The sequence below is a fragment of the Eumetopias jubatus genome, unplaced genomic scaffold, assembly GCF_037043125.1.
Source record: "Eumetopias jubatus isolate StellerSeaLion01/CBP00866 unplaced genomic scaffold, mEumJub1_p1.0 scaffold_5, whole genome shotgun sequence".
NCBI classification, from domain to species: Eukaryota; Metazoa; Chordata; class Mammalia; order Carnivora; family Otariidae; genus Eumetopias; species Eumetopias jubatus.
The window spans coordinates 61983387-61995508 of NW_028274811.1; the positions used below are offsets into that span (position 1 = coordinate 61983387).

General features: G+C 40.3%; 1 long non-coding RNA gene across 1 annotated transcript; it reads right to left on the reverse strand.

The window, feature by feature from the left end:
• Window positions 1–6347: 6347 nt before the first annotated feature.
• LOC114217558 (uncharacterized) lies at window positions 6348–11862 on the reverse strand. Its single transcript, XR_003610996.1, has 3 exons — window positions 11728–11862; window positions 11519–11631; window positions 6348–6502 (listed from the first exon to the last, which is right to left on the reverse strand). It is a non-coding gene; the product is annotated as an uncharacterized LOC114217558 (long non-coding RNA).
• Window positions 11863–12122: the final 260 nt, after the last annotated feature.

The following is a 12122-nucleotide window of genomic DNA, read 5'->3' on the forward strand; positions in this document are numbered from 1 at the left end:
CATTTGCTAATAATTTGTCTTAATCTAGGTCATTTTCCCCTAACATTTTATTAAGAAAATTTTCTTTTTTTTTAAGATTTTACTTTTAAGTAATCTCTACACCCAGTGTGGGGCTCACACCTACAACCCCTGAGAGTAAGAGTCACATGCTCTACTGACTGAGCCAGCCAGATACCCCAGAAAACTTTCAAACACATGGAAAAGTTGAAAGAATGACACAGAGAATACCTACACCTTTATCATCCAGATTATGCAATTTACATTTGCTATATTTACCTTTTTAAATTTTTTTAAAGATTTTTATTTATTTATTTGACAGAGAGAGAGGGAACACAAGCAGGGGGAGTGGGAGAGGGAGAAGCAATCTTCCTGCAGAGCAGGGAGCCCGATGCGGGGCTCGATGAGGGGCTTGATTCCAGGACTCTGGGATCATGACCTGAGCTCGAAGGCAGACGCTTAACGACTGAGCCACCCAGGTGCCCCTTTTTGCTATATTTACTTTAACACATATACATTCATTCCTCTATCAACCTATCCCTTCACATTCATTTTTTGATACATTTCAAAAAAAGTTGCAGACATTAGTGCATTTCACCTCCCAAACACTTCAGCATTAGAATTCAGTATTTGCTGGGACACCTGGGTGGCTTAGTCATTAAGTGCTTACCTTTGGCTCGGGTCGTGATCCCAGGGTCCTGGGATCGAGCCCGGCATTGGGCTCCCTGCTTAGCCAGGAGCCTGCTTCTCCCTCTCCCAATCCCCCTTCTTGTGTTCCCTCTCTAGCTGTCTCTCTCTCTGTGTCAAGTAAACATATAAAATCTTTAGAATTCAATATTTGCTTATGGATTTAAAAAAATTGTTTTAGTGTGGTACAATATGTACAACATAAAATTTACCATTTGAATCATTTGTAAGTATACCATTCTGTGGCATTAAGTACATTCACATACTTGTACAAACATCACCACTGTCCATCTCCAGAACTTGCCATTTTCCCTAACTGAAACTCTGTACCCATTAAACAGTAACCCCCTCATGCCCTTCCTCTCCCCCCTGCCCCTGGCAACCACCATTCTGAATTTGAATACTCAAGGTACCCATATAAATCATACAATACTTGTTCTTTTATGTTTTTGTTTCATTTAGCATAATGTCTTCAAGGTTCATCCACATTGCAGCATATGTCAAAATTGCCTTCCTTTTTCAGGCTAAATAATATTCCATTGTATGTACATAGTAAATGTTATTTATTCATTATCCATTGATGGACACCTGAGTTGCTTCCATCTTTTGCCTATTGTGAAATAATGCTGTTATTATGAACGTGGGTGTACAAATGTCTGTTCAAGTCCCTGCTTTCATTCTTTTGGGTATATTCCCAGAAGTGGAATTGCTAGATCATATGGTAATTCTATATTTAATTTTTTGAGGACTTTATGGGTTTTTTATGTAAAATTTACACACAGTGAAATGCACACATCTTAATCTACAATTTGATGGGTTGTGACAAATGCATACTCTAGTGGATATTTGTTGTTTCTTTTTTAGGTCCTGAATATATGTAAGAATTTTTCATTTAGAATGCTGACATTTTCTGTGACCAAAATCCTGATGGAAAGAGTGTGGGCTTGGATGACACCAAGCATCCATTTTCAGGATCTACTGACCTTATCAAGTCTCATATTTTGAAATCTGTAAAAAAAATCTCAGTCCTGGGGCACTTGGGTGGCTCAGTCAGTTGAGTGTCCAACTCTTGATTTCGGCTCAGGTTGTCTCATGATCAAGCCCTGTGTCTGGATCCATGCTCAGCATGGAGTCTGCTTGAGATTCTCTCCTCTCTGCCTCTGCCCCTCCCCCCACTCATACTCACTGTATCTCTCTCTCTCAAAATAAATAAATAAAATCTTAAAAAAAAAAGTCACAGTCCTGAAATCAGGAATTTGCAAAAACCATTATCTACGTCTTCCACTACTGACTATAAACACTTTAGCTTGCGTAAGCAATGACTACAATTGTTTCAGAGAAGGATTTTTAAACAGAAAAATGCATGTTGAGCTCAATTTTTTAGCTCCTACCCATTACCAGGGATAAGACGATCTCCCCCTGCATCTATCATGCAGATTTTCCAGAGTCTATAATGAGGCTCTTCCTAAAGATTCTAAGCAGTCAGTGAACAATATATTTCTTGCACATTAAGAATTTATATTATTGACAATGAAAACAACAATATATATAGCAATCAGATTGGCAAAAACTGATAATAGTCTCGTGAAGGGTGTGGAAAAACTGGCATTCTCAGATATTGTAGGTGGCATTAAATGGAGGATTTGTTACTTAGTGCTTGTTAACATTTTTAATATACCTTTTTCCAACCCCAGGAGTTAGGAATTTTTTTTTTTTACAAAGATGCTTGTACAAGTGTACCAAGATATAACTGTACACTGTTGTTCATTGCTGCATGGCTTATAGTAGCAAAAAAATTGGAAACAACCCAAATATCAGTCAGTAGGTAACTGCTAAAAATAAATCCTGATATACCCACATTTAACTGGTATAACTTGCTTTACCAGCTTGGACACAAATAAGGTTACATCGTTTTTATTTTTTTCAAATTTCATTAGGCCCAAACATCTATGTGCCCGATTAGTGCCAGAGGAAGTCCACTGCCTGTCTCCTTTCTTAAGGCCTCTTCCCTCCCCTGAATTACCCAGCCACCCTGGGGCTTTACTCCTTGCAAAGTGGCCAGTCCTGCTTCTAAACGCCTCATGGAGAGAGAACTAGGGAATCTGATTAGTTTATTAGAAGCCTTATTTTCAGCGTCTGTTGCTTCTGTTTGCCATAATATGACTGTTGAAAGCTGCAAAAGTAATAAATAGGGTCTACCGTTGTATAATAAAGAATTTTAAAAAAAGGTTTGATTGAGACTTTGTTTTGAAAAAATAAAAGATTATCTTATCTTTAAATGTGATTTATCTTTGAAGACACACATGTAACAACTCTAATTGCAACAATGCTCTAATTTTTAGAATAAACAAAGATTGAATCAAGTGTTGATTTGGTGAGGGGGATAATTTTCCCAGCAAAATTATATGACAGCAAATTTTGACACCCTTCACTTCAAGCTGACTTTTATAGCAGAATCATACAAAGGTCATTTTGAAAAAAGATGTGAAGGCTTCATCACTTTTCCTGAGAGCTTCTCTTAATCCTTTGATATTCAAATAATTCTCCTTTTGAAGAATTTATCCTCTTATCATCCTTGTTGTTTTTCTCATCTTTAATTGTTAACTGGTCTAACACTGCCAGATACTCATTTGCCTATGGAACAGTTCTCCAGAATCACTTTCAATGACTTCATAAAATTCTGCATCTTTTGCAAGATTAGCAATCTTACATGGCCACTGAAATGCATTTTATTTACATTGTATTGTCAGATGTTTATAACATCTACCATCAGCAAAATTGACTGACTAAGTGGGGAGAGATGCTCGTAATAAGTCGGGAGGGCTATTTAAGTGGGGACTAATTTAGTAAGTGGCCAGTTTATTAGTGGTTTTTTTTGTTATGACCAATTTTTGCTTTTCTACACAATTTAGGAACTACTGTAATTCAGATAATGATAATGAATAGCTGGAAAACAAGAAATTTCTATATAATGCAGCACTAAAAAGGAATGAGGTGTATGTTGACATGGATAAACATTTCACAATGCATTGTTAAATGAAGAAAAACAAGTTCTAAAAGATATCAATAGCATAGCAATGTGTCCAGGAAATAATAATAAATGTTAGTGTATGCATCAAAAATATAAATTAATAAAACAACTTGGAAAAGTATACTCTAACTATTCGCAGTCATTTCTAATAGGTGTGTGGGGGAGGGGGAAAGCTCATCTTGGTAGCCTTGTTTTTAATGAGTATTTATTACACTTTCAAAGATGATGAAAGCCAATTAAAAATATCTTTTAACTAATATAGCTGTGAAATGGCCAGAGGTTTAAAAAGGAAAAAGAAAAAGGAAAATGGACTGTCGCTACATTAGTGTGTCCAAACAGGGTACTCTCAGAAAGAGCTTTCACAGGCCGATTTTGAAGGGACATACTGGGATTCTTTAATATGAACCTGTTTTGTTATAAACACCCCAGAGCTCATTCTTAAAATAATCAAGTCACAGACATTTACTGAGAATCTGTTATTTTCATGATACTGTGCTATACTTAGTGCTCAGAGGAATATAAGGATCTATAAGACTACGGGAGCCTTTCCTCAAGAAGTTAACAGTTTAGTTGAGAAGGTAAGAAGCTCCTCACTGAATGAAGTAGGCAACAGCACCTGGTCATCAGTGACTAAGGTCTAAGCAAGATAGTACAATTGTGCCAAGGTGGAGAAATTGACTAGCTAAATTTTCAGAGTCTTTGCTCCTGCTTAGAATTCAGTGGGTCCAAACATTAGATGAAGGTCATAATTGAGCATAGATATTAATCTTGAGAAAGAAAACAGCTCTTCACTCTACATAGGAATATAAAGTCATAAATTTGTCCAAAGACCAGTTAGAGTTCCATTCAGATCTTGTGAGGGCTTCAGGGGGCTTTTGATGGGGATACTGATGAAATGAGATGGTGAACAGTGGGGTTTGTATTTTTTTCTCTTCTGCCCCGTTTTAGTGAATGAGGAACCTGACACTGACTCAAGGCTACACTGCTGCTAAGGACAGAATCAGAATTTGAATTCAGCATTTGTGACTCTAGAGCCTGCTCTTAATTTTTATGATCCCCTCCTATCTCATTGCAGATTATGGGCTAATTGTCACCTGCTACACGTGGAAGGAAGAGATGTTCAGCATGGCACTGATCAATGTGTATATTAACTGGGAAGTTTACCTCCAGGAGAAAAGAGAAAACCAGCTGTGTGAATGGAATTTGGAGAAAGGTAATACCTCCTTGTAAACAACAGTAAGACCCATGAAATCTCTGTAGTCTTCCTGGAAAAACAGTTGCCAAGATTTCTGTAGGCTTGGTCTTCCTTTTCACTCCTGGAAATAATCCATTTAGGGCAGAGTTGAAACCCATAAACAGAGTAGCACTTTCTCTTCTGTCTCTCTTCTGCCTAAGCAGTGAATAATCAGAGGTGCTTTGGATTCTGAAGTTAGCTACAACAAAATTCTAAAAATTTGCTGTTGAGGCACCTGGGTGGCTCAGTGGGTTAAGCATCTGCCTTTGGCTCAGGTCATGATCTCAGGGTCCTGGGATCAGGCCCCATGGCAGGCTCCCTGCTCAGTAAAGAGCCTGCATCTTCTCCTCTCACCTTTCTCGTGCCCTCTGTCTCGGTCGCTGTACCTCAAATAAATAAATCTTTAAAAAAAATTTAAAAATTAAAAAAAATAAAAATTCACTGTTGATATACTTCAATTACAGACTCACTTTGTATGGCATATTCAATATCTAGAATAAAAGTGCTTTATACGTGCTATATAACATAACCTCTAGTGATAATGTAGTATGCCATAATATTTACCACTGAATTGTACCAACTTGTTCTTTAGAACTCCTTAAAATACAGGGAAAGTGTGACCTTATCATTAGAGTTTAGCTTGGATCTATGAGTCTTTCCAGGAAAGTTAAAAACTTTAAAAAAGTGTACATTTAAAAAAAATCATTTGATCTTTTAGGCAAAGTTTATTATATGTATGATCTCGCAAAATAGTATCATAGAAGAATTGAATATAGAAAAAAACTGGTTTTAGTTCACTACTGTGGTCATCATGAAATACAAGACAACTTATTTAGGTCCCTTCCCTTGTTGCAGAGTGAAAACAAACTGCTTCTTATATCTTCCACTTTTGAAACACAAAAGTAGCTCTTTTTAATAGAAAATGTCTGGAAGTCACTGCCTTGAAAATTTTCTAAAAAGTACTCTCAACATCCTAAATTATAGGAAAATAACTTGTGAATAATGAGCTACACATTCTTTCTCTCCTTCTTTGCCCTCTTTATCTCTGAGAATGTGAGGAGTTGGCATTGAACATAGCAATGACTTATGGACAACCTCAAAGGTCTATGGAAAAAAAAAATCTGCAGTTTTGCTGAGGCAAGCATCAGAATCCCAAACATTATTGTCTGAGAACAAATCACTTGATTAGTGAGTGGGCTCAGCCATCCACCTGGTATTCATCTTAAGCAAAATCTTATGGTTCTCTATAATCGTCACATCTGCAATAAATCCTAAGAAAAGATAATAACTTTGCTTCTTTGTAGAAATGGCCCTGAAAAAAGAGTCAACTGCCAGTGCAGTGCTGAAAAGTGATGGCATTTATTAATTTGCATTATCATATTTAGATAATTGCATGATTATATTTATATTTAGGTATTTGGATTGTAATTAGATGCATGACATTGGAAGCCTCTTGATATAAATTTGAAGACTCTCCGTGTATACAGGCATTTCTCTGCAGACTGGCACATGACTTCTTTAAACAGAGATGGGAAGACACCTTCTGGTTTCACCTGTTGAATAGGAAAAAAAGAAAATGTTACATTATGATCTTTTTGGGGGTAGGTACCTTTGGAACCTAAAAGGTACTGTGTAACTGTCAAGGTCTGAGATTGCTGTTAGTCAACAAAAGCTCTCTTGGGTCAGTGAAGTGGTTTCTTTCCTCTAAATTTTGCTTTTAAAAAATCCTCTGTAGTTGACCTCATTGTTCACCATGCAACTGAGAAAGGGCTCATTGTTTTCAGCTGAGAATTCCATATAGTAATCACAATAATCCTAGAATTTTATAAACCACAGAATTAAGGTGGCTCCCCAACTGGTTATCACCAAGCTGTTGAGAGTGAAGAGCTTATGCCATCTTTGATATACATTCCCAACACCCATTTCCCTGGAATGTTATAAGGCATGTTAGGTTCTAACTGGAGACTAAAGTTGAATCACTTATTATTCTGCACATGCCCCTTACTGGTAGTCAGTGAAACTCAGATGAGAATACCCTATCCAGGATTTGATTGTGATGACACATGGCAAGATGTCAAGCATCTTCAGAGGTCTTATGTTTGGCCTAATGCCATTTTAGAGATGGCCTCTGATTTTCATTTGGCCTTCATGAGAATGTTGCAAAACATTATTCTCATAACTGGTTCTAGATGTAATTCTTTTCTTTTTTTTTAAATTTTTATTTATCTAGGTGTAATTCTTAATGGTTGTCTTGGAAAGGTGGTAGCATTATATAGTTGGACTTATAGATTCTGAAGATTCTTTGTTGTCTCAGACTCAAGGAAACTTAATTTCCAAACCTGGAAAAGATTCATTTTTTTGAATCACTTGTTTAGCCTTGTTACCTTGAGTCAAATGAAGTGAGTTACTCTTTATGAAGCATGAACAATGCCAGAAAGACATCATTAAAATGTTAATCTAATTTGGCCTGTTGAGGTAAGAATCCAGAGAGTTTGGTTCATCTAAAAGTGGGATTAATGATTTTTTTTAAAGATTTTGTTTATTTATTTGAGACAGAGAGAGTACAAGCAGGGGGAGAGGCAGGCAGAGGGAGTGCGAGAAGCAGACTCCCCACAGAGCAGGAGCCCAATGCAGACATGCAGAGCTTGATCCCAGGACCCCAGGATCATGACCTGAGCCAAGGGCAGACACTAAATCCACTGAGTCACCCAGGTGCCCCAATGATGTTGTTTTTGATCTGGAATAATTCTGGTCACATGAATGAGAGTTCCAAGGCAAAAAGATGGAGGTTAGTTATGAAGATGAGCTCACCACCTGTGCAGTAGGTTCAAGACTAAAATATAAAGTTTATTTTCTTCAGAGTTGTTGATTGTGTGCTTTTGGCAAACATTAAATTCACGTTTAAGAGGAGGCAAATGTTAAAATCTATTTGGCTAATAAGTTTAATTTTGTGATCATGGGTTTTTCTTTTATTCTTCACTTCCCAGCCAACAATTTTGAACTGAAATGGAAGATTCTTTTTAATATGCTATGACTTTGTTTTGCAAATCACCAGCAGGTCCATAGTAGAAGTTAAAACTTTGCAAGACCAGATATCACAAGAGTATTCTTTTTCTATTTGCGAAGATAAAATCCCAACTTATGGCTTGGGACCATACTGTAAAATGTAAATAACATCTTAATGAGCACTATAGAGGAAGACTGTGCTGGGCCAGTTGCCCACCACTGAAGGGCTGGGTTTAAGTGTACCTTGGGTCATAATGAAGCTAGTTTGGTGGTCTTAGCCTCCCTAGTAGACATTTTCCCACATTAGAAAACCAGCACAGGAGTTCATGCAATTCCCTACAAAGGACTATTGTAGCTCTGTCTAAAACCAGAACTGGAGTATGGATGGGATAACTGAAGGAGAAGCTAGAGGAGATCCATGAGCCTTTTAATCCTGAATTAAACTTCTGTCTAGATTTAGGAGGAAAAGGGAAAAGGGAAAATAATTGCATTGTGTATTTTTATTTCTGTCCACATTCTGTAATCTCAGACACTAAGAACATCTCCTTGTGAACATTTCCGTCACTGTCCATGTTCTTGACTTTATGAGAATACATTTTTCAAAAACATTGACTAAAAGCATTGTGTTAAACTCTCTATCCTAGTAACTCCAGTTCCTGGGGCTACAGAACTGAACATCTCAACTAAATTCCATAGGAACTATACTGGTTTTCTTTCTAACCTCTCCCTGATTCCAGATTCATCTTCTCTAACTAGCTATATCTTACCTATCCCTTAATCGAGGCACTGGCTCAGTTCCTACAGGGAGCTCTCTGTGATGACAAGAGCACACTTTCATCTCACCTTTTTTGTGGAATTTTTTGTCTATATGGAATAGTTAATGCCTAATCATATACATTTGATAACTGAATTTCCTAGTACTGTTCTGTTTGACTGATTGAAAATATAAGTAAACATTTAAAAGGTGGATTAAAAAACAACAACCAAACCTCCAAACATAAGATGCTACTTTCTTGACGTTATTTCAACAAAGAGGATGCTTTAGTCCTTTGTCCTCTTTGGAAAATGACTTGGGCCCTAAATCCCTTAATAATTCTACCTGATTTAAATCTGACTTTAATCCTGCATGATAAATTAAGATTCTGTATCTTTTCACCCTTGCTTTTTGGAGTAATTTGTCTAACCCAACACCTACATAAATAGATCAGATTCTCTAAGTGATCCAAAGGCATTCCATTTAGGCAAGGTAGCATTAGCTCCAAGAGTAGCGAACGATGCTAACTGCCATCCCACCAGGGGACATCCTGACCCGGAGAGTGTGTGGGTGCTTCCGGAGTGATTGCATTTAGAGACCCACCCGTAAAGGAAAGACATCTGATTCCTCTGATTGCATATAGAGTTCCCTGGACAGCCACTACAGGTCTCCACTTGCAGTATTTCCAATGCCCCAACCCACCCACCCCCAAACTAAACAATAGTAAATAAAAATGTCTCTGAGAGGCTCTCGGTAGCCATCTCGGGAGAAATCCTGGCCTTTTCCCAGCCCAGTGCTTCCTTGTAGCAGGAGAATGTGCCTTTCCTGGAGTGAGGCTGACTTTGCCCTAAGGTTACATTTCCACACAAAGAAGTCTTTTAGGGTGCTGTTGCAGGCCTCTACACTGGAGGTTTATGTCTGTCAGTCTCAGAAAAAAAGGAGTTATAAAACTGCAGGAGCCAGCAGTGGGGAATTACCACTTCAGGATCTGCGGAGGTCTAGCCTCCCAGCCACACTCTATGCTGAAAGTTGGCCTAAGGACAGAGAACAATAAAGCAGAAGGAATTTCAGTCAGTTGGCTGCTGGATTGCATGAGCAGGACTCCGAGAAGGGAGCACTTGGGGAGGGTGCTGCACTGACTCTGGGAGGCTACCATTGTGCCAGCCCAGCTGGGCAACCTGGAGTCTGAGAGAATGAGAAAAGTTGACCCAGGTCAAACAAGCCAAGGAGGCCAGCAGACACCCAAGCCAGAGGCTATCTGTGGAGCAGCCCCTGCAACTCCGTGTGTAATTCAGTCCATTTATAGTTAATAAGAACAAATGCTAATTAAGATCTCAGAGAATGACCACGACAGGCAGAAAAAACGGAAATACATCACAAGGTGGACCTGAACACTTTGCGGAGAGCTATGAGGGAACACAAAGGTGGTGGCATCTGGGAGCAAGGCAAAGAGAGGGGTGAGGATCTGATTGGTTCGGAGAATGGGGGGGGTAAGTGGGTAATGGAGCTGAGAATAGAGAAGGCATCACTACCACCTGTCCTGCAGCTCTGCAGCTCTGATTTTGGCAGGGTGGCCCTGATGCCTGCACGAAAGGCTTGTTGGACTTAGCTCGAGAGCTTCCTAAAATATCCCTGGGCCTGATGCAATATCACTTTGTGATAGCACTGCATTGCGATGTGGTGACAGGATAACCTGGTGGTGAGGAAGGAGGGCCTTTTATGTTTTCATATGATTGTGTCTGAGAGAGGCCAAGTGATTGGAGCATTCCCAAAGGAGAATGGGTATGCTGGAAGAGTGCTTAAGCTTTCTTTCTTTCTTTTTTTTTTTAAAGATTTTATTTATTTAATTGACAGAGAGAGGGAACACAAGTGGGGGGAGTGGGAGAGGGAGAAGCAGGCTTCCCGCCAAGCAGGGAGCCCGATGCGGGGCTCGATCCCAGGACCCTTGGGATCATGACCTGAGCCGAAGGCAGTCGCTTAACCAACTGAGCCACCCAGGTGCCCCGAGTGCTTAAGCTTTCTGATGTGGAAGGAAGAGTTCCCATCCACCCACTCCCACTGCAAAGGCTGGACACCTGGGGAGGGCTCAGTTAGGGGATTGAGACTCCGGAGGACAACCCCAAGAAGTCCCTCAGCAGTCCATGGGGCATTCTACACAAAGCAGAGCAAGCAGGGAAAGGGCTGTGCTAACCAATCTTCACAGAGAGAGCAGCAGAAAGAAGAGGGTAGCTTCCCTCAGAGTATATCCCCTGAGCAAAGGCAAAAGGAGTAGTGCTGGGAAAGGGAAGAGGAGACAGGCCTAATCTGGAGAAAGCCACCAAGCGCCACCAAGAGCTGGTAGCACCGGGCCAGGTTTGGCCTAGGTCTCCAAATAAAAACAATCTGCCTAGCTCCAGGCAAGCCCTTGTTCTGCATAATGACTTGAAAATTCTGAAATGTGAATTAAACCTTGCAAAGGAATGCCACTCTTTCTCCCTCCCCCAGGCCATTCTACCATTCTTAGAGGGTAAGAGGTGGGTGAGAGGAATTAAAATTAAAATGTTGCCCCTTTACCAAAGCATGGAAAGTGTCAACCACATCTCCCGCCATCCCTGCCCCCACTGCTCAAAGTGTTTTGAACACTTCTTTTCTGCAACATCTTTTCAGCAAGTAATCAGCACAAGTTGAAAAGCACATGCTGTCGCATTTCTGATCAGATTGTATGTTAAGCAGGAAAATATACCCCCTCAACACACACACACTTCCCCCCCCCCCTTTTTTTTGGCTAAATGCATGTCTGTTTAAAGAGCCACCAGGCAGTGCCTCTCACTTTGTCTTGGCAGGGCACAACCATCAGACGAAGTGGGAGGAAGAAACATTAACTTCAACAGCTGTTTCTTGACCCCGGCTGTCAGTCTTCCCAAGAATAAATTTTGGAGAGTCCTATTTGAAACAAAGAGGGAGTTTTTGAGGAGAGAAAAGTTGGTTGGTTCCAGGGAGGCCGCCCAAAGAAGCAGGGAACAAGATGTTTGCAGTTACCACGCAGCCTGAAAGCCTCTGCCGGGTGCAGGGATGGAGCAAAGTAACTTGAAAGCTCCCCTCTCGGCGCCCTGTGCCTGCAGCTTCCCCCCCTAACGTGCGCCCAGATCCAGCGCCGGTGGTAAGAGCCGTAGCTCGACTACAGTAATTCCCCAGCTCGGGCGGCTTGAAACTGCTCGGGCTGAATAGCATTTGCTGTTCCGTCCTGCGGCCGCCTCCCGCCGCCGCTGCCGCGCTCCCTGCAAAGCAGCTCTCATTATCCCGGAAGTTGTGCTGACACAGTCTCGCTGCCACCAGAAGTTTGTCAACATCAAACTTCTCCTGTGTGGGGTACGTTCACCTTCCACGAGTATTTAATCGAGCCAACAAGCAAACAAACAAACCCAAATAAACCT